The sequence below is a fragment of the Pongo abelii genome, chromosome 15 (assembly GCF_028885655.2).
Source record: "Pongo abelii isolate AG06213 chromosome 15, NHGRI_mPonAbe1-v2.0_pri, whole genome shotgun sequence".
NCBI lineage: Eukaryota > Metazoa > Chordata > Mammalia > Primates > Hominidae > Pongo > Pongo abelii.
Window position 1 is genome coordinate 70,198,127 of NC_072000.2, and position 27,536 is coordinate 70,225,662.

Below are 27,536 nucleotides of genomic sequence, written 5' to 3' on the forward strand. Positions count from 1 at the left end.
ATATAATTTTTCTCTTTTTTTGCCTGCCCTCCAAATGTTGCTCTGTGAAAATGTGCTTTTTGTATGCTTGCCACATCATCCCCAAGAAACATGGAATCAGAAACTCAGCATTCAATTTAGTTCCAAGTTAGAACTTCTGGCATCCAATCATGGTGCTAGTTTTTGGTGCATATTCAGAAATCAATATCACCATCAAAAACAAAATTGAAAAAAATTGGAATGGTGCTCCTTTTAAAAAATGAAATTTCCTAAATTAGCTACGAAGAAATACCTCAAGCCAGAAGGAAGAGAAACTGTGATCTTGGGTAAGTCACGTTCCCTCCCTGGGTATTAGTATTCTTATCTGTTGAACTATCTGAGGTCGTTCCCAGATCTACATATTGTTATGAGATGCTTAAATAGCTAAATAGCTTTTGTGGACTGACTCCCCGCTCCCCGCAAAATGTATTCACAGGAAAAATGAAAAAGTCTGGTTTGGTTTGACTTTTTCCCATAGAGACGTTGATAGAAATCCTGCACCACTATTGTTCCTATTCATCTTGTCATTTTTTTTCACTGCATCTCACATCTCACAGAGAGCTTATCTGTATTCTATTTCCAAAATCTTCCATATTATCCTCATGGTGTCTTTGTAACTCTGTTCACTGTATTGAAGTTTGGAATACAGTTTTCTTGAAAGATAACACCCAAAGCCAAATTCTTATAAAAGACTGTCACTTTGGTTTGAAGAGTAGAAATGAGTTGGCAATAAAGATAAGACCCTCCCTTCACGTTAGGACCAAAGAAATCTGAAATCTTTAAGAAGTCCAATTATGAGCTGCATACTTTGCTGACAAGGCTGAAAGAGATACATTATGCTTTACAGTAAAGAAAAATCACCCCTAGCAAAAAGCAGGGACAAAAAATCCATTTAATCATCATTTATACAAGAACTTGGAGTCCCAGCATGACTTATCCCTTATTGCTTCAAACATTACATCATTTATTCCCAGCTCAGTTCAATTCCCTTGTGTTGAATGTCTTCCTTTACTGAAATTGATCTTTGTTAATAGCAGGCATAATGTTTTCTCCATCTCTTAAAGGAAACCGATGGACTCTTGCCATGACAGGAGATAACTGGAAATCTATATACTCCAGACACCAATATCCCATCAATACACTAAAATGTCTTTTCCTTAAAAATAACAGCCCTGCATGAATTTGATCACTTTCCCAAATTAGTGTAATTGATGCACCCTGAAGCCATAATGATTCAGAAAGTGCATACTCGAGGGATATTTAAATAGCTATTTTGTAGGGAGATAAAATATGGGCCAATTCACTGAATACGCATTCCCTGAGTTTAGGTATTGCTCAGAGCTTGGCTGAGGGCTGGCTGATATGTCAGAAAGGCTGACCTTAAATAACACAGAGGGCAAATGTCTTCTAACAAGCATGATCTTGTTCTCTTCAGGGCCCTCAGTGAAAGATGCAAATGACTGCAGTTTAGGACATGATAATTATTACGGTAGGAATTATTCCACTGGCTGTTTCCAAACCAAAATTAACCTCAGTTTTCTATCCTGAAAAACTGGGTTGATAATAATTTCTAGTTCCCAGGGTTATTTACTGATGTTGAATCTAAATGAAGTGCCAAAGCATACTCGAGTCTGGAAAACAGCTCTGAGAGTCCCCAGAACTTCCTTCTACAGGACCTCCTCTCTTCCTCCAGTGCGGCAGTGCTGCTGATGGAGGCTATTCTGAGAATGCTGAATAAATGAATACACGAATGAATAACTTCCTCCACTAGCACCTTATAGGCATGCTCCAGCTGCACACCAGCTAGGAGGAATTGGCTGCATTACTTCAAGCTAAAAGATAGCAAGTATACCTCCACTCATCATTTCTAAGCCCTTGGCAGACATAAATAATCAATCACAGCATTCTTCTCAAATGTGGCCTTCAAAATATTTCTCTACAGAAATATATTTCAGGCAGCCACTACCAATTGTTCAGAGTTGACACTAGAGATAAAACCTATTTGAAAGCCCCAAGGGTATACAAATTATTGTTAGGGCATAGAGGCTCCTCCTAAATGGATGCTTAAATCATTGATGCATCACAGCTGCCATCCTGTATTGTCGGGATGCCCTTAGCACTGCTCATGTGCACTGTGGGTGGAGAAGGCTGGGAAACCAAGGTCTACTTAAGGGGAAGATTGTGCTGTATACGGAAGGGTCCTGCAGAGGGACTTATTTGGTTTGCCTCTGCCTAGCAGCCCTCGATTCTTCACCCTGCCCAACACATACCACTTTCCTTGTCAAGTGAAGCAGCCCATTGTCTTCGACCTGCTGTCTCTGACCTTCCTGGTCTTGATCCAGAAATACCCCAGAAGCTAACTGGGCTAATAACAAGCCCACTGTTGTTCTTCACTTGTGTGCCTGTCACCCCTTCTCTGTATTGCTCCTGACCTCCTCTGTCCCTAATCCTGCCTGGGTCCTCGCTCCTTGCTGCTCAGACTCTTGCCTGAATCCCTAAGCCCCCAATGCCTGCTTGTCTGCTCCCACTTATCTGGCTACTTGCCTGTAGTTCTGGTGACCCCTGGCAAGTGTCAGGCACATTGTGCTGGATGCCTGTCAAGGTTGTCAGCCTTTACTGGGGAAAGATCCAACATGAACTGCTTGCTTTTTTCTGATGCCAGCTTCTTTAAATCCATTACCTAATATAATGTTCAAAACAAAGCCAGGAAGATTGATATAGCATCGTTATAATCTATGTGGGGGACGGGAGGGGACTGGAAATTCAGAGACATTAAACAACCCAAGGTCACAGAGCTGGTAAATTCAGGGCTGGGATTCCAGATCTGACTTCAGAATTGGGACACTGTCCATTCACCACACTGCCTCCAAGGGAACTGATGCATACATTGCAGGCTTTGTGGAAGGTGTTGCACAATATAGGGCAGTTTCCTCCTTCTTACTTTCCCCTCCCCACTGCCTCTAGCTCCAGATCTTCTCCTTCAACATGGCTCTCAGGCTCATGTGACTCATGTGAGGAGAGGAAGAAACAGCAGCTTTCTCTGGGTACAAGAAACCCAATGCAGTGATTTGCAGCATGGGGTCTGACAATTAACTAAACAGGATGCCTTCCAATGAGACAAATCTTACTTGTTTTTATTGCCACATTAAAATGTGACTCTTAAGCAAAGCAAGAATATAAATCTTACTGGAGGATGCTGGAGTTTAAAACAATATATACTCAACTCAATAGAGAAAAGTCTTTACTGAAGGCCATAAACCTTTTTTTGCATGTCTGGCAGGGGGCATATGACCATAAAACTGGCTCTGGGTTAGTGATTTGGTAAATGAATAAAATGTTTGTCTGGGTCCCAGCTGGATTCTTGGGGGCAGTCATTAAAGCCCCCATATGCAAGAGCAACGTTCTGTAGATCTATGTTGTCCAAGTAGTGTTTCTCCCTGAGGGTGCTCCTGGCATTTATAGCAGGATAATCTTCATTTGATGGGGGCGGGGGGGGGGGGGTTGCATTGTACATTGCAGGGAATTTACGTCCCAGGAATAGACCCCCTCCTTATTCCCAAGAATACTTCAAAGCATTTCCCAAAGAACCTATGAGGCTGTGCTTTTCTTCCACTTACCATGGAGCCCCAGAACAGGAGTCAGCAAACCAAAGGTGTCTTCACTCCCCCAAGCTCCAGTTGTTTCCTCTGTATATGAACAAGAATGCCATCTACCTTTCACTTACCTTTGGGTCTTGTGATTGTTTAGAACAAGAGAATAAGAAAAAGAGGGCAGGGGAGAAAGAACAGAGAGGAGGTTAAGGTTCCCAAATAATACTTTTTTATAAAAGGCAAAATCTTGACTCACAAATACAAAATAAACTTGTCATCATTAACGAGGAAACTGGTAAGATGTTATAACTAGTTCAAAGGAGAATTTTTAAAACATCACATATACAGAACATCAGAAATGCTGAAATAAATACAGATAGATAGAAAATTGATCAATTTCTACAGAGAAATAATCAAATTCCACCCCCTGGACACAGTTTGCATTCCCATGGACCAGAATCACTTGCATTAGTACCAGAATTCCACATCTTGACAGAGTTGTACAATAGTTGGTAATAAAAGATGACCCAAAAGGGTGCTCTAGATTGGACACCCACTAATCAATTTTGCCTATTTCCAAAGTCTTTCACAATTTTTGCTGACAAGGTGGTTAGGTATGAGGGGTGTCTCTAAGAGGGGACTCTGTGTCTTGCCCTATTCCCAGCTAAGCCAAGGGTATGGCTATATAGACACCCAAGGATTTGGGGATGGGGCTGGGGGAGGAGGAGCAGGTAGACAGCTCAAGTGCCAGGCTTCCCTTCAGTTTCTGTGGAAGGGGAAAATCCTCACATATATTTTCCAATAGACCATAGCAGGACAGATGTCAGAATGCTGTAGAGATGGCTTCAGGGGATCTTTTCACATGTAGAATAAAATACCAGCCCCTTACTATAGCCTGCAAGACCCTGCCTGATCTGGCTGTGCCCACTTCTGTGGTTTTCTTTCTTCACTCTCCCTTTCTTCTCTTCGCTCTAGCTATGCAATCATCTTTCAGTCCGGGAAAGAGGCTGAATTCCTTCCTGTTTTAGAGCCTTTGCACTTCTCTTTCTTCCCCCTTGGAAATCCATTCCTCCAGATTTTTGCATGGCTGCTTCCTTCTCATCATTCTGTTTCAGCCTAAATGTCATGACTGAGAATAGCTTCACCACCTCTGGCCCCCTTCACAATACTCCTTGTCTCCTCTTTTCATTGATTCATTTTCGTGTCTATGACCTGGCTCTCTTCTCTAGAACATAATATTCTGATGGCAGACTTGTGCATTGCCATCTGCAGTGCCCAGGAATCAGTGGTGCTCGGTATTTTCAGATCACCTGGTTGCTGAGGCAGCTAAGCCAAGGCAGCCTGCTTTTCTCTCTTAAGGCTAAGAGTAGCACAGGTGTGATAGTTGGATCTGGCCTCCTAACTGGGGTAAGAAGCTTAATGGATCTAGTATGAATTGTAATTGCTGAGGTCCAAAAAGGAATGTGAACATTTTAGGAAATGACAGCTTGGCAGGCATCTCTGTAGCCAGGGTCCTGATGCCACAACACCATGCTAGTCCCCTGGGCATACAGCCTACACCAGGGAAAGTGGGGGAAGGAAATAACCCTGAAGTGACTGAGTTTGCCCTCAATTGGTGAGAGAGTGTGTTTTCTGCAACCATGTGAAATGACTCAAGATAAAGAAAAAATTTAAAACTTCTGTGTTTGAACACCTAAGTTTTGTGGCCTGCAATTATTTTGCCTGCTACATAAACAATTCTGCAGACTAACCATCAAAATTTTGGTAATTATGGGTCTTGCATATTAATGTGTACAAAAGGCCAGTGTAAGGGGAGGAGGAGAAGGTTACCTTTGCTTGTGTTAACCTACCCAGATATTCCCCATCATGTTGAACTGAATTTTCTGTCTTACTATGTTTGTTCGCATTGACAATACAGTGAGGGCCTTGGAAGGAAGGGGGTGGGAGATGGAGAAACAAGGGGGTGTCTCTAATTTTTATCTTTACCACAGGAACTCTAAGGACATCCTTTCATGTTCTCAACACATATTAATCAAATATTTACATGTGTCAGGCACCATTCTAGGTGCTTGGGATACAGCACAGAAAAATGAGGTGATTGATTCTGCCCTGAGAATCTTACAGTCTTGCAGAGGAAGAGAACAATACATAATAAGTTGACAATAAACAAGAAAATTACATTGCGGGTTGAAAGGAGAGGAGGGCTTAGAAAAAGAAAAAAGCAGATCAGGACAAAGAGGACTAGGAATGGGTGGTAAAGGGCAGAGCAGCCTGGGGTATTACTGTGTTCAGGAGAGACCTCATTCGAGCTATGATTGAAGGAAGTGGGGAACTACTTGGGTATCAGGTGAGGAAACAACTTGAGCAAAAGCCTCGTGGGATAGGGCGGGGCTTGGTTTATTTAAGAACAAAGGGAGAAGTGTCTGTTAATATCCAAACACCGCATGTTTTCACTCATAGGTGGGAACTGAACAATGAGAACACTTGGACACAGGATGGGGAACATCACACACCAGGGCCTGTCGTGGGGTAGGGGGGAGGGGGAGGGATAGCATTAGGAGATATACCTAATGTAAATGACGAGTTAATGGGTGCAGCACACCAACATGGCACATGTATACATATGTAACAAACCTGCACGTTGTGCACATGTACCCTGGAACTTACAGTACACACACACACAAAAAAAAAGAACAAAGGGAAAAAGGCCAATGTGCCCAGAACCAGTGAGGGAGACGAGAGCAGTAGGAGTGGAGTCAGGGAGTTAATAGGAGCTGGATCATGCAGGGTTTTGTAGGCTTTTACTCTGAATGAAATCGGCGATATACTAGTTTCCTGTGGCTGCTATAACAAATTACCAAAAACTTGGTGGCTTAAAATAATAAAATGTATTCTCTCACAGGACTAGGGCTCAGAAGTCCATAGTCAGGTTCACTGGACTGAAATCAAGGTGTCAGCAGGGCTGTGCTCCTCAGCAGCTCTGAGGAATCTGTTCCCTGCCTCTCTCAGCATCTGAGGCTGCTTCACTTCAATCTCTGCCTCCATGATCACGCTGGCTTCTCCTCTTCTATCTGTTAACTCTCCCTCTGCCTCTCTCTCATAAGGATACATGTGATTGCACTTAGGACCTATCCAGGTAATCCAGGATCATCTCCCAACCTCAAGATCCTTAATTTAATTGCAATTAACAAAGAGCTCCCCCATCCCTTTTTTTTTTTTTTTTTTTTTTTGCCATGTAAGGCAACGCTCACAGGTTCCAAGGATGAGGACATGGATATGTTATAGGAACTGTTTTCCCATCCACCACAGAGACCACCGCAGGGTTTTGAGCAAACATGATCAAATATACCTTTTAAAAGCATGAAAAGAACCCTCAGGTAGCGGAGAAAAATATAGAAGCAGGAAGAACATGATAGCAGGAAGGCTTTCATAATAATCCAGGTGAGACATGATAGTAGCTCAGATCAGGGTGATAGCAGTGGAGATGGTAAGAAATGTCAAATTCTGAATATCTTTGAAGATAGAACAAACAGCATCTACTAAAAGATTAGATATGGAGTATGAGAGAAAGACAGGAGTTAAGGGTGACTCCAAATTTTGGGTTTGAATAACTAAAAAAAAAAAAAAAATAGAGTTGCCATCAACAGAGAAAAACAGGGTTCCTGGTGGAGCAGATTCAAAGGAGAAGATTGATAGTTTGGGACAAATTTGAGGTGCTAGTCTGCTGATTTGACATTGCCATGGTCTGAATGTTGGTATCTCCTCAAAATTACATTGGAAACAAGTATCCGATGTGATATTGGTGTCAAATGAATGCTGACAGGTCAAGGAAAGTGAGGATTGTGGATTATCTTTGGATTTAACCGAATGGGGGTTACTGGTGATTTTGACAAGGAGAATTTGATGTTAGAAGAGTTAGGAGAGATGGGAGGAGAGGAACTGAAGGTAGGTTGTATAAGAAGTGGGGCCTTTTAGAACGTGATTCAATCATGAGGGCTCTGGGCCGGGCACGGTGGCTCACGCCTGTAATCCCAGCACTTTGGGAGGCTGAGGCAGTCAGATCACTTGAGGTCAGGAGTTCCAGATCAGTCTGGCCAACATGGTGAAACCCCATTTCTACTAAAAATACAACAACAACAACAAAAAATTAGCTGGGCATTGTGGCACGCACCTGTAGTCCTAGCTACTTTGGAGGCTGAGGCAGGAGATTCGCTTGAACCTGGGAGGCTGCAATGAGCTGAGATCATGCCACTGCATTCCAGCCTAGGTGACAGAGTGACACACCATATAAAAAATAAAAATCATGGGGGCTCTGCCCTTATGAATGGGATTATTGCCCCTATAAAAGAGGCCCAAGGGAGATTGTTTTCCCCTTCTGCCATGGGAGAAGGCAGCAAGAGGCACCTCTATGAAGCAGACAGTTAGCTTTCACCAGATACTGAATCAGTTGGTGCCTTAATCTTAGACTTCCCAGCCTCTAGAACAATGAGAAATAAATTTCTATTATTTATAAGTTACCTAGTCTAAGGCATTTTGTCATAGCAGCAGGAATGAACTAAGGCAGACATCCAAGTGGAGATGTCAAGTAGGCAGTGGCATATACTAGTCTAGAGTTCCAGACTAAGGTCTGTGTTGGAGAAATATAGATGGTATTTAAAGCCAAGAGACATGATGAGATCATTAAAGAAATAAAATCAGACAGAGAAGAGAAGAGATTCAATGACTGAGCCCCAGGGTAGTCCAACACTGAAAGGTTGGGAAAAAGAGAATGACTCAGAAGAGACTAAGAAGCATTCACTGAGAAAGGAGGAAGGCCAGGAGGGTATGGGGTCCTGGAAGCCTAGAAAAGAGAGTGTATCCAGGAGGAGAAAAGGCTGAATTGTGTCAAATGATGCTGATAGGGCACGGAAAGTGAGGAATGTGGATTACCTTTTGATTTAACCAAATGGAAGTTATTAGTGATTTTGACAAGAAGACTTTGATGTTAGAAGAGTTTAGGAGAGATGGGAGGAGAGGAACTGATGTAAACTAGTTCCTTCGTCTCTTCCAAGGAGTTTTGTTGCAAAAAGGAGGAAAGAAATGGGACGTAGTAGGCGGGGGAAAGTGGAGTTAAGAACAAGGTTTTTTCACTTTTGTTTAGATGGGGAAAATAACTGAATGCGTGTATCTCCCAAGTAAGGAATGACTCAGTATAGAGAGAAAATTGATGATGTAGCGGAGAGAAAGATAAATTGCTGGAAGAATGTCCTTGAAAAGACAAAAGAAAATGGATGTTTATCTAAGCTAATGTACACAGAGGCAGAATCTGTGGTGCAGGTGCTGGTGGGGGATAGATGTGGTTGTGAGAATCTGTGGAAAGTCTCTGCTTCAATTTTTCCAGAGAATTAGAAACAAGACTATCTGTCTAGAGCAAGAATAGTGAAGAAGGCATTGGTAGTCTGAGAGTCATCTAGGAGAATAGCAGAGTGTGCAAGGGTAGGGAAACCCAATATTACAGTGACTGCTTCAATCGCATCTTTGTTGAATGTGATGGAAGGAGAAGCCTAGGGAAGGCATGGTTTTAGTTCATTAGACTCGCAGGGGCTTTTAGGAGCCTCTTTGCATGAATGCATCAAGAGCTGATGAAAAACATGATGAGGGAGAGCTCGGGGCTGGAATGGTGTCTTGAGCCTTTTGAACAAAGGGCTGCTCTAATCTCAGAAGTGGCTGTGTGTGGGGGGGTGGGGTGGGGTGGAGGGGGTGGGGGTGGGGATGCAGAACAAAGAAGCAGCCCTAAAAAGAAATGAGGCAGCGGACAGAGGACTCACCCTCAGGTAAAAGACAGTCAGCACATGCTGTGGCCTTTTTAGGCAGATTATTTAGGGTGAATTATCTGCTTAATTACTAGATAGAAAAGACCATGACCTGAAAGGCCAAAGTGAACATCTGGGGATTCAAAAGGCTCTGGCTATTTAGGGGCCAGGACAAATATTCAGAGCCATCATCTCCCTGGTGGAGGGGAGCAAGAGGAGACCTCAGGGGAACCATGATAACTGCTGTGAGTGGACTGGCCTGGGACTGCCCCAAAGCTGAGCTCATGAACCTTCTGATCAAATGGCCCAGGAAGGGATTTGTCTATTCCCCAGACTTCGTCCTGCAACTTGCTCTTGAGAGAACAGAGGATGTAATCAGCCACTAGCAGTGCTCTGCCAGGTGCCCTGGCCCCACGCAAGTTGGCTGGACCTATTTGGGAGTTTGTCTAAGCCTTCCCGGCACCAAGAGGAAATGGGAGAGCCTGAAGAATGTGGATTAAGCGCTCCCAGCTGCTGATATGCTGCTGACTGTGGCAGATAAGAAGGGATGAGTGGCATGTGCTGAATGCAAGCTCCAATATTACTTGACTACATTCAGATGGCTGGTGTTCAGGGTACTTGAAGTTATTCAGACCCATCCGCCCTGTTTAGAAAGTCTGATATGTGTTTGCAGACATGTGTGAGGAGCCAATGGTGCAGCAGAGCCAGTATGATGGCTCATATTTGCTTAGCTCACACATTGCCACGCTGGTTGCAAACACACGGTCCCTGGACACACTCCCTCCTCCTCTTCATAACTGTTACAGAGAGTGAAAGGGGCCTGTGTGCTAGTAATCCAGGCAACTCTCTGACCATCCAAAAGGTAAGTTTCCATGCCATTAACTCCTGTACCTCCCAAGAAACTATAGAATATGAGCAGGCAAACTGGAAATGAGAACAAAGACTGTTGCAATTTGATGTATTAGGCCCCATTGAGTAGGGAGAGGATGCATTACACTGGGAGTCACGTGACTAGTCATATGACCACAGGAGGCCGTGTTACTTCTCTGAGCTTCAGTGTTCTTATTTGTAAAATAAAAGAATTAGACTAGACCAAATCGGTGTCTGCCTGCCTGCCTTCCTCCCTCCCTCCTTCCCTCCCTCCCTCCCTTTCTTCACATGGAACCCTTTCCTCAAATGAAAAAAAACCTTAACTAGCCCTACACTTTTGCTTGTAACTTGTTTCTAGCTTTTTAATGTGAAATTATCATTCACATAATAGTTTATGGATAATACATGGTATAGTCCAGGGGTTGGAAAACTTCTCCTATAAAGGGCCAGAGTAAATATTTTAGGCTTTGTGGGTCTCACTTTCAGTTAAGTGAGAAAGCAGTGATAGGTAATAGGTAAACCAATGGGTGTGACTGTGTTCCAACAAAACTTTATAAATACAGGTGGCAGCCCAGATTTGGTCCATGGGCTATAGTTTGCCAACCCCTGGGATGGTTCCATTAGCAATTTCCTCAATTCTTGAAGCCTGTATGAGAACTCCAAGGTTAAACTGAATGAGGGAGGAGCTGAGACTAACTAGATCACTCATTGTACTGCCCTTGACCTGATAGTATTTCTCTCACATCCCTAAATATAGGATTTCTCTCACAGCCTAAATATAGAAGTTCACAAATAGAGGGGACTTCAAAAAGTTCACGAAAAAATTGAGTTAAAACATAAAGATAAAAAATATAAACTGAATTTCTCAGCATACACTCCATCAAGGTCAAGACATTTCTGTAAGAGAGAATATCAGCCATTTAGTCCATCCCTAAAGAACAGAGGATCCCAGAAACTTAACCATGTCAATACAGTCTTTTTTTTTTTTACATTATTAACTGAGGGAAAATTGGTGCCTTTTAAAGACTTTTTTTTTTTTTTTTTTTAAGATTAGGAAACAAAAAGAAGTGAGAAGGAACCAAATCTGGATTATAATGTGGATGCCTAATGATTTCCCATTGAAACACTTACAAAATTGCCTGTCTGATGAGAGGAATGAGCAGGAGCATTGTCTTGGTGAAGGACTCTGATGAAGATTTTTCCAGGTGTTTTTTCTTTCTTTCTTTTTTTTTTTCTTTGCTAAAGCTTTTGCTTTCTCAAAACACTCTTATATTAAGCAGATGTTATTATTTTTTGGGTGTCCAGAAAAATCAACAAGCAAAATGCCAGGTCCATTCCACAAAACTTTGCTATAACTTTTGCTTTTGACCAGTCCACCTTTGCTCTGACTGGACCCCTTCCCTCCCTGGTAGCCATTGCTTTGATTGTGCTTTGTCTTTGGGATCGTACTGGTAAGGCCATGTTTCATCTCCTGTTACAATTCTTTGAAGAAATGCTCCAGAATCTTGGTCCTACTTGTTTAAAATTTCCATTCAAAGCTCTGCTCTCGTCTGCAGTTGATCTGGGGTGCAATGGTTCTGGTACTTGTTGAGTGAAAAGTTTTCTTAACTTCAGTTTTTCAGTCAAAATTGTGAAAACTGAACCAATTGAGATGTTTATGGGGTTGCCTATTATTTCTGCTGTTCATCATTGGTCCTCTTCAATTAGGGCACAAACAAGATTTTTTTTCCTCTCAAATTGATGTGGATGGTCTGCTGCTATGAGCTTCATTGTCAACATTGCCTCACTCCTTCTTAAAATGAGGTATCCTTTTGTAAACTGCTGATTTTCCTGGGCATTGTCCTTTTCACAAAGCATCAATGATTTCACCATTCTTCCACCCAAGCTTCAGCATAAACCTGATGTTTGTTCTTGCTTTAATTTTAGCAGAATTTATGTTGCTCTGATACATGTTTTTGTTTGTTTGTTTGTTTTGACAGAGTCTTGCTCTGCCTGAGGTGCAGTGGCACAATCTCAGCTCACTGCAACCTCCACCTCCCGGGTTCAAGCATTCTTGTGCCTCAGCCTTCCGAGTAGCTGGGATCCAGGTGCCTGCCACAATGCCCAGCTATTTTTTTTGTATTTTTAGTAGAGATGGGGTTTCACCATGTTGGCCAGCCTGGTCTCAAACTCCTGACCTCAAGTGATCTGCCTGCCTCAGCCTTCCAAAGTGATAGGGGCTCTTTTTAGGTGGATGTCTTATTCTTCTTAGCACCTCAAATTATATCCTGTTAAGACATGTTATAACAAGTTATTACACATTTCTTTTGGTGCAAAAAATAATATTGAAATCCATGCACAGTTTTTCCGTAATTTACGTTTTCCATGAGCTTTTTGAAGACCCCTTGTATATGCTCCAAGCGAATTGTCTTTACTTAGAAAGAAATTGCTCCATATTCATGAAGGGAAAAGAGACCAAGAACCCAAACTGTTGTTGACCCGACTGATAAGCCAACTGGCAACCACTCTCCACTATCCCATAAGGCTAATGACAAGTCCCAAGCTGGATCCTGAAATCAATGGGATCCTGTCACTTTCTTCCACCAGAGCAGAGGCCCCAAAAGTAGTCCACACAATGTTCCTCTCCACTTGTGTAGCATTTGTTGCATGAGTAGTTTCCAATAGTCCCAATGTCAGGTTATTAATTGTATAACAATCTGCCTATGTGAGGATAGATTCTCTAAGTTTATAATGATTTAGATTCTCCAAGTCTATATTAAAACTCTCATATGTACAATATTTTACAGTTATAGATGATACTTCCTGAGCTATTTTTCTGGTCCTCTTTTTCTGAGTACCATTCTTTCCCACCTCTAGTCATCATATTCTATATGATAGGAGCCCAAATGGTGCTCAAAGACCCCTTTGCTGCCTCAGGATCTTTGCATATGCTGTTTCCTGGACGTGAATCTTTCTTCCCCCAGCTGTATCCCTGATTAATGCCTACTTATCTTTCAAGTCTCAATTTATATATCATTTCCTAAAAAAAAAAAAAAAAAAAAAACCTTCCTTGGCTCTCTAATCTAAATTAGTCCTTTCTGTTATTCTTAGTATCTTATTTTCCTCCTTTATCACACTTATCATAAGTGTTATCATATATTTTGTTGTCTTCAGTTTAACATCTGCTTCACTACAACAATTTAGGGGAGAAGATGGAGACATTATCTATTTTGTTCAGCATGGTATCCCCAGCATCTAACACCACGCAGTTAGTTGGAAATTAATTCACATTTTTTGAATGAATGACCCATCACTTGCTGCTGTTGGTTTAAAAAAAGCTGACATCTTTCCAGGGCTGGAGTCAGAGCACACACTCTGCCCTGCAACCTGGCCTCGGGTTCTTCCTAACCACACAAAAGAATGCTCACAGTTTGCATAGATTCTGGGCACTCCCATGGGCATTAGGAAGGGGAAAAAACGTGGAGGGAAGGAGTGAGAAGAAAAGTCAGCAGAGTAGATGTCCTCATTACCAAAATGTTAAAGGAAATGTTTAGAACTCCCAGCCAGTCTGGGCTTGTACTGAGTCCTTCATATCATGAGAATTTTCTTCTCCCTTGAGGAGAACTACCTATTTACTGACACTTTTCAAACTTATGGTCATCCTGTTGCTGTCCCCACTACTTCTGTCCCTAACATACCCAGTTCCTTGGTCTGTGCCTAACCTATGGGCAAGTAAAGTTTCTTCCCTGAGAATGACCAATGGAAACTGAAAGAGTTCGTTTCCCACACGTAAATTCAGTGACCATGATTTATGAATCATGATTTATGGTCTATAAATAAAGAAGACTCAAACAGATGTGAAGGGAGAGCTAGAGAGGACAGCTAGAAAGAGAGCCCTGATGCATTCTAGTTCCTGGTTACAGTTCTTTCCTGAAGTCTCCCTGCAAACTTGCCCTCAGGTGCTTTGAGAAACCCACCTTTTTGATTAGGCAAGTGACCTACTGTAAAACAAATTCTAGGTAAACAATGATTTCTCACAGATTGTCCTGTTTAATCCTTACAATAACACAGTGGGGGTGGTATTACTATCCCCATTTTACAGATGCTTTTTGGTTACATGAAAATTAGTCCGAGATTAATTGTTAGGGAGACTTAAGTTCTAGTCTCAATTCTACAATGACTGCTACTTCTAAAGCAGATTAACTTCCTTCAGCCTCAGCCTTTCTCAAAAAGCAACTTAGACTGGCAGAAAGACTCACACAAGTGGTTAAGCAAGATCCTATTTGTAATTTATGAAATCAATGGCCATGACCTGGAAGACTTCGCATGGGCAGAGCTGTCAACAGCATGGTCTGCGTCTCCTCATCCCTAAGTGCATGAATTAGATTTTATAGCATGTAAGATGCCTTCAAGCTCTAAAATTCAACAGATTATTTCCTGGCCCCAGCTAGCAAGAGGTTCATTCTCAATCATGAAAGAACTGAAAATGGCTAATAAATTTGGTGAAACATTTGGACAACACAGTCATTGAGCCACTTGAATCTATAATAATTCTTTTTGGCTCTAAAAACCTTTGGAATTTTTCCCTTTTATTATAACTACATGGATCATTACTTGGCAAAGAAATTTCCCCTAATATTGATCTATGAACATAAAGAATTATATCTCAGGATAAAAGAATATAAAAATAAAGCCTACTAACTTACTGATAATAAAAGTAGGGGCTGAATTTTCATGAAAATGAACAAACAAAAGCTTCTATGGAAACTGGATGAGCTGAGAAAATGAACAAGCTTAATTGATTTACCCTGAGTTAGTGGGTTTCAAGCAAATATTCCCCAGTTCTGAGCTTCCAATGTTTTCTTGACATTGTTTAATGTCAAGAATTGGTCACTGAATTCTTAGTCGATTGTCAGCCCACTCAGAGCTGTAACTTTGATTGTCATCTTTACCAGAGTGTCCCAGGACCTCATCTGTGCACTTATTAGTATTTCTTGGATGAATGACATTTCAGAAAGCCAATATCCTGTAACCCCACAGCATAATGGGGAAATACCTAAACAGAGCCTACTAGCACTGGACCTCACTGAGTTCCCAAACTGAAAAACCCATTAAGATAGACTCTGAGGATGATGGTCTGCCAACTACATTGACATGTATTTTCCAAAAGTGGCATAAAATTTGAATCAGATGAAATCTAGGGACAACCTGTATTTTTCAAACATCTGTGATTCAGAAAAAATCAGGTCTATTCCCATAATAGTTCCTGGCACATATGTGGTTTTCAAGGAATGGTTTTCAAATGAATAAATTAACTTTACATATGTGTATATGTTATTCTTAGTATCAAAGCTTTTAAGTATATATGCATACTATGTTTGTATTTTATTACATATAAAAGGAAAAAATGTTTTTGTTTTGCATTATCCTTCAATCTTACTTCTTCATCTCAGTTTGGACATATACATGTGACTCAGCTAATCCAAAGTACATTCTACCATATTGGCTTTAGAGGCTCATCTTCTGACCCATTCATGACCTCATTAACTGAAGCTTGACTGAGACCTGAGAAAACTCAATTAAACAGCACTTTGCCTGTCCAAGGCATCTAAACCTTATTTTTTTTCCTTTGCCACATAGATAGATAGACAGACAGACAGGCAGATGGATAATAGATATTTAAGTTGTAGTTGCCCTTTTAGAATACAATACAAATCCTGAATTTCCCTTTGTTCCTGCTCAAGCAGCATATAATATTGTGTCATCCTCTACCTGTAACAGGGCTGTTCATTTCATTGAGTTGCCAGGGCCTTGGCCTTCATTAGCCCTCCACTGCCTTTCATTTGATTTGCATCTCAGGCTCCCCATATAGGTAATGATTCTAGTTTTGAAAATTTCCAGAGGTTACAGCAAAGAAACTGAGCCAGGAAGAAAGACACACACAGAAATGATACAAGTATTCCTGGCTCCCCTCACCCCTGCCCCGTGATTCACCCCTGAGAGAAAGGATGGGCTGCAGGGGACCATGGAGCTTGGGGCCCTGAGCCTTCCTCTATACTGTTTTCTCTTCAATAAATGGGCACTCATAGTTAATGTCGCAGACATCTTGACAAATGAAAATCAGAACCTTTGCCTGAAACCACCAAAGACTTTTAAAAAGGCACCAGCCCCTCTCATGCCCTGCTCCCCCTTATCCACTACACAACTGCCACAGCAACCTGCCCCTCCCTTCTTGCCTCAGGGCATTTGCACATTCTGCTTATTGGGCCTAGATGTCTCTTCTTCTAGCTTTTTCTAGATTAATTCCTACTTATCTTCCAGGTCTCAATTCCTATATCATTTCCTAAGAAATACCTCCCTTGGCCCTCCAATCCAAATCAGTCACTTCATATTCTCTCTTAATATCCGGTTCTTCTCCATTGCACATATCATATATCTTAAGTGTTGTTATATTTTTATTTAATGTATTTTGTTTCAATATCTGTCTTCCTCAGAAGAATTTAGGGGAGAAGATGGGGACCGTATCTATTTTGTTCAACACTGTATCCTCAGCATCTAGCACTGTGCAGTGAGTTGGAACTTAACTCACATTTGTTGAATGAATGGCCCATCATTTGCTGCTGTTGATAGAAGAAAAGGCTGACATCTTTCCAGGGCTGGATCCAGAGCACTCTCTCCACCCTGCAACCTGGACTCAGGTTCTTCCTAACCACACATGGGATATAAGGCTGCTCGCAGGCTATAAGAGACACACACTCTGGGCACTTCCATGGGCATTAGCAGGGAAAACAAGAAGTGGTAGAGGGGAGTGGGGAGAAAAGACAGCAGAGTAGGATGCCCTGGTTTTCCAAGTGTTAAATGACACCTTTAGAACTCCCATTCCCCCTGGACTTGTACTGTCTTTCACAGCATGGTGGTTTTTCTCTCTCTTAAGGAGAACTGCTGTATCAGTCTGTTTTCACACTGCTATAAAGAAATACCTGAGACTGGGTAATTTATAAAGGAAAGAGGTTTAATTGACTCACAGTTCCATGTGGCTGAGGAGGCCTCAGGAAACTTACAATCATGGCAGATGGGGAAGCAGGCAGCTTTCTCAAGGTGGCAGGAGAGCGACGTAAGAGCACAGGAAAAAACTGGCACTTTTAAAACCATCAGATCTCATGAGAACTCCCTCACTATCACAATTACAGCAAGGGGGAAACCACCCCCATAATCCAATCGCCTCCCACCAGGTCTCTCTCTTTCAACACCTGGGGATTACAATTCAAGATGAGATTTGGGTGGAGACACAATGGCTAACCATATCAGGGACCTACCTACTTACTGATGCTTTCGAAACGAGGTCTACTCCAGTACTGAGCCTGGCCTCTCAAGCTTTGGCTTGAGTTTATACTTTATGGATGCTCCCTCAGGCAGGCAGCACCCAGATACTTGCTCAAATCAGGAGTGCTCATTTTTACAGTCAATAAGGCCCTCTCATTGTATTGGTTTCCTTCACCGCTATAACAAATTGCCACAAATTTAGCAGCTTAAGTAACATAAATTTAGCATCTTGTAGTCCTGGAGGTCAGAAGTCCGAAATGGGCCTCACTGGACTAAAATCAAGATGTTGGCAGAGCTGTGTTCTTTTCTGAATGCTTTAGGAGAAAATCCCTCTCCTTGCATTTCCAGTTTCTAGAGGCTGCCGGCATTCCTTGGTGTGTGCCCCTTCCTCCATCTTCAAAGCCAACTGTGCTGCATCTTCGACCATTCTCCTGCAGTGCATCTCCGCTTCACACTCTTCTTCTCTTTCTCCCTTCGACTTTTAAGGACTCTTGTGATTATATTGGGCCCACTCAGATATTCCAGGATAATTTCATCTCAAGGCCTTTAAATTAATCACCCTATAAAGTGCCTTTTGCAATGTAAACTATTCACAGGGATTAGGACATGGGCATCTTTGGGGGCCATTATTTCCCCCTAGCACACTGATGAGTTATTCCTAGGACAAGTCTCAAAATACAGGTGAGGAGGTCTCAGTTCCACCCCGGCCAGTTCCTCCGACGAGTCAAGAAATATAATGTGAAAAATGTAAGGACTGGAATATTGATTAATCAAAAAAGCAGTGGCAGAAGCCTCAAACCAATGAGCTCCATTCTTCAGCATAGCAGTCACCACAGTCAATAAAAGCCAGCTGTAAAAACTTTCCAGGCCCTAAGAAAACCATGTGAAATAACAGACTGGAGTGATGTGAAGTTTCTGATATTTGCTAATAACGAATTTGGGGTGTTCAGAAATAAATTTCAAAGTCATTTGTGCCAGGAATTATTTCAGCTACAAATAATAGAATAACCACAAAACAGTGGCTTAAGCAATAAAGGCATTTGACTACTTCCTGTAACAGAAAGCTTAGAGGTAGGTGGTCCCAATATGGGGGCAGCAGCTCAGGGGCAGAAGAGACCCAGGCACTCTCTGCCTTTCTCAGTAGGTCAGTGATGTTTCTCCTCATGGTGAACAAGATGGTTGCACATTCACCAGAATCACATCCTCACAAAACATCTTCCCAAGCAGCAAAGAAGAGGATGGGGAGTAGGACCTTTCTCTTCCTGCTGCTCTGATACGGTTTGGCTGTGTCCCCACCCAAATCTCATCTTGAATTCCCATGTGTTGTGGGAGGGACCTGGTGGGAGGTAATTGAATTGTGGGGGCAGGTCTTCCTCATGCTGTTCTCCTGATAGTGAATAAGTCTCATGAGATCTGATGCTTTTATAAGGGAGAGTTTCCCTGCACAAGCTCTCTGTCTTTGCCTGCTGCCATCCATGTAAGATGTGACTTGCTCCTCCTTGTCTTCCACCATGATTGTGAGGTCTCCCCAGCCACATGGAACTTTGAGTCCATTAAACCTCTTTTTCCTTGTAAATACCCAGTCTCAGGTATATCTTTATCAGCAGCATGAAAATGAACTAATACATGCTCCCTCTTTTATCAGAAAGGAACATTTTCCTGGAGTAGCCAGCTGACCTCACCCCAGATCTCAATGGCCAGTCAGGTCACATGTCTACCCTGGCAAAGGCAACAAGGATTCCATGATTGGCTTAGACCAATCAGGAATCATCCTCTGGGGTTGGACACATTGAGACGACAAGCAGAATTGGAGTTCTATTAAAAGAGAAGTAGGGGCAATATCTATTGAGTAGTAGGCAACTAGCAATGTCTGCCACAGAAACATGATTTGCTTTTTATTTTTAAATGTGCAAATGCATAAACAGGTGGATCTCCATTCAGAATAAGGCACACTTTATGCCCAAATCTGAGATGTTTATCTCATCAACTGAACCAGACCACCTTGGGCCTTTATATACAGATACCTTAAGTTTATCTAATTTTATGTAAAAAGGAAAAAGACAAAGGCACTAAACTAGTATTCATGGACAGATTCCTATGTGATACCCTTTAGCCATCCATTAGAAATTATTTATTGAGTACGTACAGTGACCTTGGCACAGTGGCTAAGCACTAGGACGAAGACATTGTTTCTCTCCTTGGGTAATTAATTACAATATGGATGGTTACGTGTTATTGCAGGGACAAGAACAAGAAACAAGGAAATGTCTCTAGGGATAGAAGGGTAACATAGCCTTATCTTGGAGTCAGGGAGGGTTTTCAGAGGATATGAGGCTAAACCAGAGACCTGAAGAACAAATGGAATTAGCCAGATGATGGGTGGGATGGGAAGAGGATGAAGAGATGCTCCAGGCAAAGAAACACAGCTGTGCAAAGGCTTGGCAGTAAGAAAGCTCAGGCAAATTTTGAAAATAAGTATAATGCAGTAAAAAGGAGCAGAGTGTGATTGGTGGTGTGAGAGGACAGATAGGCTGGGGGTCAGATCATGAATTTAGACTCTATCTCAAAAACAATGGACAATGGGGAGTAACACAGTAAGATTTGCATGGTAGAAATCAGGGTCAGTGTAGACCGTTTTATTGCCTGATTGCCACACCATCCTACAAGTCCATGAGAAGCTGTGTCTGTCAGGCACTTGGGCTGGGTGCAGTCTCTAACTCATTTCCCACTGATCCAGGTAAATGTTTTGAATGCACTGGCAGCCTCTGATCGATCCAGCCTGGCTTCTGCCTTCTAGATCCATGGTGGCTCCTGGTTTTAATATGGCATTGGGCTCTTTTCCCTTGCATTCTGGATTCTGAATTCTGTAGACCAGCTGTGGCTCAAATACCAACGCCCCTTTTATGGTGGGCAGGAGGGGCACTGGGAGAGGTGAGAACGTGAGCTATTGAGGAGTGAAAAGTTTGCAGGAGTGCATACAAACACACACGGCCACTAAGCCCAGCACAGGACTTGATGGAGCTCTCAAACAATTACCACAGTTATTACCTTGGCGATTGCTCAGGCTAGGGAACACCAGACACTTGAAGTTTGTTTTCCTTTTCAATTGGAACTGACATTTCCCCATGACTGGATTACTTTGAAATCAAGAAATTGCAGCTCAGATAGTTCATAAATTTATTTCTGTTCCACCTTGTAGCATTTATTACGAAGACTGATCAGCCAAAGAATATGGGCTTTCTGCTTTTTATGTCCTCTTTTATTGCAGTAACCTTTGAAGAGTGGGTGGTATGGTTCACAGGGTGGAGGTGGCTCGCAGGTGGCAGGTAGGAGAGCAGCCCAGCAGATACCAGGGTCCTCTGGCTCTCATGGACTCTGTCTGCTGCCTCCTCCACCCAGCCCCCCAGAGGAAGGGCCTGGGAAAAGATATCCAGTGTTCTGGGGGAGAAAGGTGCCTAGGGGGATGGGCAAAGAGGCACTGGAAACCCCACACCGTGTCTGATAGAAAACTAGAATTTGAGTGGGACAGCCATTCTTTCCTGTCCCCACTCCCTCTACCCAACTTTGGGGATAGGTTAGAAAAGGCCCTTGGTCAGAGGGAAGAGATTACACACTCATGGGTTCTGGAGAGGAGTTCTGGGACTTTTGGGGTCCAAAGGTCATCAGTCTTTGTTGGGTGTGTGTGAAAGAGAAAGGGAAAGGCCTTGTTATCAAAACATTTACTAACTAGCGGCAGACTCTGCAAAACAGACTGAGGGCCCAGCAATGAACTGTCTGTCCTCCAGAAGCTCCCAGTCTTGCAGGGCCACTGAGCCTAAAGCCAGGACAGGGAGAGCCCAGGAGCTATGAGAACCCTGTGGAGGGCTTCCTGGAGAAAGTGCAGTCTGAGCTGCCTTCTGCTTGGAAAGCCCCTTTGATGTAAGACAATTACCTTTTACGTTGTTAGACCCAGATTACTGAACAGGAGAGCTGGCAGAGGTTCAGGGCAGAGGCCTATCCCAAGATGACCACTGTACATATGATAGCTTGACAGGGTGGTTAAGAGCCCTCCTGGGAAGATATCCTGGTTCTATCATTTGCTAGCTCTGTGACCTTAAACTTTTGTGTCTCAGTGTCTTTATTTGTAAAAGGGGGCACAAATGGCTTACCTCATAGAGCTGCCGGGGGAATGAATGAGAAAGTCTGCGTCAAGGCTCCGGATGGTGCTGGCCACCAGGAGCACTTGGTAAAGGCCAGCTCTGCTAATTTGGCAGCACCTGACTCTGTGTGTGTCTTTCAGAGGGGACGAGGAAGGTGCAGAATGCACAAAGCCTGCACCTTTGTTCTTGGAGCCCTGTCCACCCAGGACAGATGACTGACCCAACCACAGTCAGCCCGAGATGTAACAGACAACTTATTTTAAATGGGGAAAGGAGAGCAAAGTTTTTCCTCATCTGTCATATGTCCTTTTTAGGATTTAAATACCAGTTATAATCTCCACTTGTTTCTTTGTCAAATAAATGCCTAGAAGCACAGCCTACCTTCTATAACTGGGAGAATAAAATCTCATATTGGTTAAATAACTTGTCCCACACTGAGATTATTAAAGAGCAGGAGTCTGAACTCTGCTCTTCTAAAGCACAGGCCCAGGCCTCCTAATGAATCACATTATTCCTTGTCATCTGCTACCCAACAAGATCTGCTTCCTATCATTACCAAGCTGGTCATACAAGGAGGAATGATTTCATCAGAGCAAGCCATGCTCACAAACAGAAAATGTCATACAAGGAGGAATGATTTCATCAGAGCAAGCCATGCTCACAAACAGAAAATGTCATACAAGGTGGAATGATTTCATCAGAGCAAGCCATGCTCACAAACAGAAAATGTTGCCTCAGGTGCTTTCTTGAATGTGAGATTTTAATATAAAAGCCAGTTCTATCCATAATGGGCAAATCCTAAGCTGTTGATTCTCTTAGGTTTCTCGTACAGCACAGAACAGAGGCTGAGAAGAAAGAGAGCTCTGAAGAGTCAGCAGAAGGGGGAACGGGGTACCAGGTGACTTTCATCCCTGTGAGTGGGAACTTGACTTTGCATTGTGACCCTGCTCAGCTGTTCATCCAAAAGGAAATTGTGGTTTACAATTACAGAAAATCAGTAGCTGGAATTATTAATGATAGCAAAAAAAGCGCTGTTTGTGCAGCAAGTGATTTGTGGTAATGTTTTCTAATTGACAGTCATTTCTATTATTTAAATACTAATTAATTCATTTCATGTACTAAGCAGTGCATTGACTTTACTTACAGTATTATGGCAGCCCTCCTAGCTTAAAATCGTTCCTTATTGTTTTCTTTAGGTAATTAAAATGCACTGCTTCCATGTTCTATTTGTGGCTCCTTATAGGATTGCACCCACTGAGAGAGCACTGTGGGCAGTTTATACAAAAGCAACCACATATAAGCTCTGGTCCTTCCAGCCTGATGCTTTTCTCACCAGTAGGATTCCCGGGATAGCCTTTGGTAATTTGTCCCCACAGTCTCCCTACTGCTGGCTTCATTTGGCTCTTCTACAACATGAGAAGAATGTGAAGTCTCTGAGTGCAGCTGCCATTTTACAGCAATGACCTAGGAGGTTCTGGCTTTTCTGCAGACAGGTTTTCTGGGCCAGTCCTTTTCCTCTGCAGGACTGTGGGCCTCTGTCTAGGCCTATGAAATGAGGGGGATGGAAGTGGTCATCCTTAAGAGTTCTGGACGCTCTAAATTTGAATGAGATAATGGAATCAGTGAATATGTTTTCTTGCAGGTGCATTGAAGATTCTGACTGCTGAAAACAGAAACTACAAAAAGATTAATGGGCCTGTTGCCAGAGGATTCACTGCCGACAGACATGAGCTGCCTGTTCCTGTTTAGTATCTCTGCATCTTCTTGAAGGCTGAGTTTTATTATTTGACTCCTCATATCCCTTTAAACAATAGGCTGCACATAAAATAAAATCTACTGAATCTCAGCTGAGGCTGTAGCATGATGCTTTCTGAGATATTTCAGAATATTTTTCCAAGTTTATTTACAAGATGAGTATTTATATTCCATTTTTTGGACGTATTCATTTGTTTTTGTTTTTGTCTCAGGAAGACAAGAGAAGGTATTTATAAGCTGTCAGTCTCACCTCACAAGGTCAGAACTGAAAGCTCTGTGTAGAAAAAATTCAAGTGCAGGATTCAAATATGTTGTATTGCTGTTGCTGACTTATGACTGTGCCATGTCAGATGGTTTCAGCAACCTTGAGAGATTAAGACCATGGATTCTTGTTCCATGTAATTTCATGAGTTTTGTTTTGTCCCATGGCTTCAGATCATGGTCCTAGCTCTAACCAGCTATCTTGTAAATGTATGTCATGTGTTGTAAGAAGCATTTGCTTTGACCTGAAGCTTGGCGTTGAGTTCTTGTTACCTGTGAATGGACCTTCTTCCCCATCTTGGACCTATCAATGCTGAGCATGTTCTGAACCACAGCTGGTAAGGCTAAGTCTCTTGGCACAAGAAGTCTTGTCTACCTGGTTGAACCCTGACTGTCAGATGGTATGCCTAAGCTCAATGGCTTTCCATCATCTTACTGAGCAGGTCTAATGTCAGGCCCTAAACCTTCCCCCAAGGAAGGTTTGATGTCATGACCCTGGCCAGCCTATCCTGAGCTACAGCCATGGACAGCACCTCCTGGAATGTTTGGCACTATTTGGAAGAGGTCAAATGAGTAGATATAGATACATTTCAAATAAGAAAATTGTCAGGGAACCAAAGAGCTACCCAAAAGATGGACTTTGAATTTTCCCTCTGCTGGAATTCATTGAGAGATAATACAGATGAAAACAAGTAGGCTTTTTTATTTAAATAAAAATAGTGAGGTGGGACATGCCCTAGATATTAAAATATACCAGTAAGCTGAAATAAGTTAGTATTAAGGTACAATTGCAAAAATGGACAGACACACCAAGAAGAGACAACCTTGATATAGACTTTGATATTTATAATTGATCTATAATAAAGGAGGAATTACAAAGTCAATAAATGGAGTTGGAAATTTTAGTATTTTAGGAAAAAAGAATTGACTTAGATATTCCTCCCAGAGTATTTTACAAAATAGTTTCCAAATGGATAAGATGGATACGAGAGTTATGTGTACAAAATGAAACTTAAAACATCACAAGGAATTGTAGAAGGATTTCTATTTAACCTGTACATGGTAAAGGACTGTTTACACATAAAAACAATGGGGTAAGATCAAATAGATTTAACTAATAAAAATGTAAAACATCTGTATATTTTTAAAAATCAATATTTATCTTCAAAGACAAACTATGAAAAAAATGGTTATCAAGAAGGGATTCTGAGAAGACAGAAATGACAGTGGCATAGTTTTTAAATCTCCCAGAATTCCGACATAAAACAGATGGAGCAATTAGACAACCAAAAACTATAAAATCCATGGACAATATTTACAACGTTAAGTGACAAAGTATTCCCACAAACCCTAAAATACAAGCAGATGGGGCAAACCACCAGCGGCTTCAAGATCTTCAAGGTGTCAGCATATGTGCCAGAGGAAGTTGAGAGAGGAAGGGGAAATCCGACAGATTTGAGAATAGGCCAACCCCAAAACTGGGAAGCAAAGCAGGGTCTCATGAGAATAGCAGTTGGACCTAGGAGGGATTTTACCCAATTGTATTAGTCAGGGTTCTCCAGAGAAACAGAATCAGCAGGATGGATGGGTGGATAGGTAGGTAGGTAGGTAGACAGATAGATAGATAGATAAATAGGAGGAGATTTATTATGGCAATCAGCTCACATGATTATAATGGCTGAGAAGTTCCACAATATGTGGTCTGCAAGCTTTAGGCCCAGGAGAGATGATGGTGAAACTCAGTCCAACACCAAAGGCCTAATAACTGGGGAGGCTGCTGGTGTAAGTCCCAGAATCCAAAGGCCCAAGGACCAGGAGCTCTGAGGGCAGCAGATCACAATGTCCCAGCTCAAGAAGAGAGAGAGAATTGTCCCTTTCTTCACTTTTTTGTTCTATCAGGTGGAGCCTCAATGGATTGGATGAAGCTCACCCCCATTGGTGAGGGCAGATCTTTCCTCAGACTACTGATTAGAATGTGAATCTTTTCCAGAAACACCCTCATAGACACACTTAGAAATAATGTTTCACCAGCTATCTGGGCATCCCTTGATCTAGTCAAGTTGACACATAAAATTACCCACCACACCATTCCAGTAGTGGTGAGTGCAGGAAGGTTTGTAAGGAGTTCTGGGGAGACCAGAGCAGTCTTGTCTTTATACCTTGCCAACTCTTGAAAGGAGCAGTCAGGGCTCCCCCTGGGAAGATTCTCAGTAATTATGGAGGTGGTGGTGGTTTTCTTACTGTTATTCTGAGGCTGTTGTATGTATAAAATGGGATAATGCAAATTAATAATTATTGAATAGTCTATTATCTCCTGTGTCCTTGAGAACCAGGATTTTGAGTATAGAAGAAAGGAAGTATAGATGTCCTATAGATTAAGTAAAAATCTTATAGTACTGAAATTAAACTGGAAAGTCCGTATGAATTCATGAGGTGTGTGCATGTATTCAGTTCTGCCAGAATATGACATATGCATTCCTAAAACAACAAAAAATATCACCTCATGTTGCAAAAAAATCACAAGATTAAAAACCACTGGATTTATGGTAAAAAATGTGGGTAAAGGCACAACACTCAAAAGCTTCAGTGACAAATTTTTAAAAGGATATAAATCTAGCAAAAATGACATAGTTATATACATGGCTAAAAATATGCTAAAAATAGGTAAATACTACAATAAATATGGTACCTCACATTGAAAAAGACCTGAAATTTGCTTGTGGAAGTGGGCATTGGAAGGATTGCAGCATGTTCAGTCATCATGAAGGGGTGGAAGAAAGCTTATCTGAAACTGGATGGAAAGTTGTCACATTAGATGTGGATGAATGTGGCTCAATGTCCTCTGTTGGGCATTGACGCTGAACATGAGAGTTACCTGACCTTCTGTAGCCTCAAATCCTGGGTCATTTTTTTCTGCCTTTGAGATAGAGGCCCTTTGAGGAACGCATTTGTAATAGATAAACTGTTTGATCAAAATTGAAAATTTTATCTGTTCTCTAGCCTTATTCGGTTAATTTCTGAGCAATTGCTGGACATTCCTTTCCTGCCTTTTCATCTGCACTTGCAACTTTGCCCCTTAGTTGAAAACTCTGGAAATTAGAGTGGTGTTTGAAACCACCAAACCCACTACTTATAGCAGTAAAAGGTGCTGCATCTACTAGATCTGGCAATTTCTGTTTAAGGTGTTTATAGAGAGATGGTGTATAGATTGTGCTTCTCTTTGATTTTGAAAAAGTCTATTCTTATTTTTTATTATTTTATATATTCTTACATGGTTTTGTTCAGCTTGGTGTGGTTTTCTGCATTTGTCGACTATTTCTTCTGTATAAAATAGCCAAACACAAAATTTGTGTAATGCTCCACTTGTTCCCTAACATATCAACTGTGGTTGAACAAATTAGTGTTTTCAAAATAAGTGTTATTGCAGAACGGCTGTGGGTAGATTTTCCCCCAGCTCCTTTAGCTCTGTCCAATGGAAAAGACTTAAAATCATGACTAACCTCGCAGTGGAATAGCAATGAGCATCCGTAGCACCATGATTAAGGTCTCAAAATACTATATCCCATTAAAAGAAATCAGGGTTTCTTAAAGAAATGGCTGGTTTCAGTCTGGGACAGGGGATGGGTCTGGAACATCTTGTTATTCCAGATAGCAGGGAAGCTATCAAAGACTGCTAGGGTCATGTTAAAAGGACTCATAAGCCAATTGAAGAAGCTCTTGCTGCCAGAGATGAGACATTTGTATCTCAAAACAAATTTTTCAATTGTATATACATATTTAATCCATCTAATATGTTTAAATCCATGAAT

General features: G+C 41.9%; 1 long non-coding RNA gene across 1 annotated transcript in view; it reads right to left on the minus strand.

Moving 5' to 3' along the window:
• Positions 1–230: 230 nt before the first annotated feature.
• The window catches only part of LOC129049924 (uncharacterized), a 34,242-nt gene continuing 6,936 nt past the window's right edge, over positions 231–27,536 (minus strand). The window contains exons 3-4 of the long non-coding RNA XR_008513325.2: positions 3,636–3,750; positions 231–2,698 (exon numbers count right to left, since the gene is read on the minus strand). This is a non-coding gene — a long non-coding RNA (uncharacterized LOC129049924). The remainder of the gene's footprint in view (positions 2,699–3,635; positions 3,751–27,536) is intronic.